Genomic DNA, 3,093 nt, shown 5'->3' with positions numbered 1-3,093 from the left:
ATGGTTTACATCTCAAACTGACCAGTGTTGGACAGCCAGAGTCAGTCTCCATGGAGATTATCTTTGATAACAGATTTTTTCTGGGGAATAGCTGAGTTTGTGGTTTTGTTTTTCAAAACTCTGCTTCGTTAAGATGTGAAACAAAGAAGAAACTGTGGAAACTCATCCGATTCCAGATATGATGATGGAAGAGGGCCACCAGGGAAACCCTCCCTGAAGAATGGGTAGAATCAATCATCTGCTTGGCCCCAGTCCTCCTCCAATGGCTGGTGGATGAGGAAGGTAAATGTCTGCTCTACGAAGCAGACAACTGGACACGCTCATTCATAGCAGAAGGAAAACATCAAGAAGTGGAGGGCTGACCATGCTGAGCAGCAGATGAATGTGTGTATCTAAACAAGGACTGCTCTCAGATGAATGAGGACATGCTGGGAATTCCCTCTGCAGGGAACTGGCCTGACTGACATACAGTTCCATAAATGCACATATGTGTCTCATTACCTTTTTTGTATAGTTTATTAAAGTATTAATATAGTTTTCATAAGTAAATATTTTTAGGTTGCAGAATGGACTCCTCATCTTTATATTAAATTCATGAAAACACTGAACCTGAAGAAAATAAATAAAAGGCTGTGGATTTAGCATTGTTCGTGTCACTTTTTCAGCTTCTGAAATACTGTTCATTGTTAACTTGTTCTCATTTATAAATCACATTGTATTTATTTCGGTAGTATGCATATCATATTTGTGCTCTTGAATTAATTTTTATCTTTAGCATATTTGTCTAATGAATCTTTTAAAAAAATACAAAAATTAGTGGGTGTGGTGGTGAGCACCTGTAATCTCAGCTACTCGGGAGGCTGAGACAGGAGAATTGCTTGAACCCAGGAGGTGGAGGTTGCAGTGAGCCTAGATCACTGCAACCTCCAGACGACAGAGCGAGACTCCTTCTCCAAAAAAATAAAAATAATCTTCACTGCAGCCTTGTAAAGCAGTCACTAGTATCTCCATTTTGCTGAAGAGGAAACTAAGGCTCAGAAAGGGAAAAAGATTTGTCTAAGGTGCCAAGGTCACACAGCTAATAAATGGTAGAGCCCAGATGTGACCAAGATTATTTCTGATTCCAAAGCCTTAACCACTTTTACTGGCTACCCTAGGATACTAATTTGAATCAAGTTCAGACTGTTAGAGAATTGAAATCATAGACTTGTGGAATTTAGAGTAAAGGAGACTGTACACGGTGGCTCACACCTACAATCCCAGCACTTTGAGAGGCTGAGGCAGGAGGCTAACTTGAGGACAGAAATTTGACACTAACCAGGGCAACATAGTGAGACTCCACCTCTACAAAAAATAATAATAATAATTAGCTGAATGTGGTGATATGTGCCTGTAGTCCCAGCTACTCAGGAAGCTGAAGCAGGAGGATCATTTAAGCCCAAGAGTTAGAGGATGCAGTGAGCCATGATCAAAAAAAAAAAAAAAAGTAGTGGCCAGGCGCGGTGGCTCAGGCCTATAATCCCAGCACTTTGGGAGGTCAAGGTGGGTGGATCACAAGGTCAGGAGTTTGAGACCAGCCTGGCCAATATGATGAAACCCTGTCTCTACTAAAAATACAAAAAAATTAGCCGGGTGTGGTGGCACATGCTTGTAATCCCAGCTACTCAGGAGGCTGAGGCAGGAGAATAGCTTGAACCCGGGAGGCAGAGGTTGCAGTGAGCCGAGATCGTGCCACTGCACTCCAGCCTGGGAGACAGAGCAAGACTCCGTCTCAAAAAAAAAAAAAAAAAAGGAGTAAAGAAATGTCAGCTTCCTAAAATCTTGGCATTTAGGAGGGGAAGCTGTTAAATGCCACCAGGTCCAATTTCCCCATTCTACCCTTAGCAAGCAGCCCCTTGATAGCATCCCTGAGACCTTCACCTCTAGCCTGAGCTTGGATGTCTCCAGTAACAGGAATTCACCTTTCCACACGGCAGTCCATCCAGTTAAGAGGCCACTCCACACCACCCAAGTCAGGACAGGGAAGAGGGAACCCATACTAACATTTTTTAATCATCCTATCTCAGTGTTAGGGACTCCAGACTGCCTCCTCAAAAATGCATGTTCAAATTGAAGCTGAGGGCCAGGCACAGTGGCTCACTCCAGTAATCCCAGCACTTTGGGAGGCCGAGGCAGGTGGATCACCTGAGGTCAGGAGTTCGAAACCAGCCTAACCAATATGGTGAAACTCCCTCTCTACTAAAAATACAAAAGTTAGCCAGGCATGGTGGCGGGCACCTGTAGTCCCAGCTACTCGGGAGGCTGAGGCAGGAGAATCACTTGAATCCAGAGGCAGAGGTTGCAGTAAGCCGAGATTGCACCACTGCACTGCAGCCTGGGTGACAAAGTGAGACTCTGTCTCAAAAAACAAACAAACAAACAAATTGAAGCTGAGAGAAAGTCTAACAATTCCCCCACAATTAAAAAAAGAAAACAATTTCATTGGCAATGCTTGTAAAAAAAAGAAAAGAAGAAGAACACATAATCACGTACCTGGCACACAATTAACGAAATACAAGGGCAGGTGTGGTGGCTCACGCCTGTAATCCCAACATTTTGGGAGGCCAAGGTGGGCAGATTGCTTGAGTCCAGGAGTTCGAGACCAGCCTGGGCAACATGGCAAAACCCTGTCCCTACAAAGAATACAAAAATTAACCAGGTGTGGTGGTGCATGCCTGTAATCTCAGCTATTCTGGAGGCTGAGGTGAGAGGATCACTTGAGCCCAGAAGAGGTTGCAGTGAGCCGAGATCGCACCACCGCACTGCAACCTGGGCGAAAGAGTGACAACCTGTCACAAAAAAAAAGAAAAGGAAAAAGAAAAAGAAAAAGAGAAAAAGAGAGGGAGGGAGGGAGGGAAGAAGGAGGAGGAGAAGGAAGGAAGGAAGGAGAAGGGAAGGGAAGGGGAGGAAGGAAGGAAGGAAGGAGAAGGGAAGGGAGGAAGGAGACAGGAAGGGAATGGAGGGAGGGAGGAAGGAAGAAAGGAAAAAAGGAAGGAAGGAACGAAGGAAGGAAGAAAGGAAGGGGGGAGGGAGGGGGGAGGAAGGAAGGAAGGA

At 44.9% G+C, this 3,093-nt stretch overlaps 1 pseudogene; it reads left to right on the top strand.

Moving 5' to 3' along the window:
• On the top strand, positions 1 to 349 carry LOC116461279 (selenoprotein K-like; annotated as a pseudogene).
• Positions 350 to 3,093: the final 2,744 nt, after the last annotated feature.

The sequence above is a fragment of the Hylobates moloch genome, unplaced genomic scaffold (assembly GCF_009828535.3).
Source record: "Hylobates moloch isolate HMO894 unplaced genomic scaffold, HMol_V3 SCAFFOLD_21, whole genome shotgun sequence".
NCBI classification, from domain to species: domain Eukaryota; kingdom Metazoa; phylum Chordata; class Mammalia; order Primates; family Hylobatidae; genus Hylobates; species Hylobates moloch.
The sequence above is the reverse complement of the archived record's forward strand: the minus strand, read 5'-3'. Positions and strand labels throughout refer to the sequence as shown.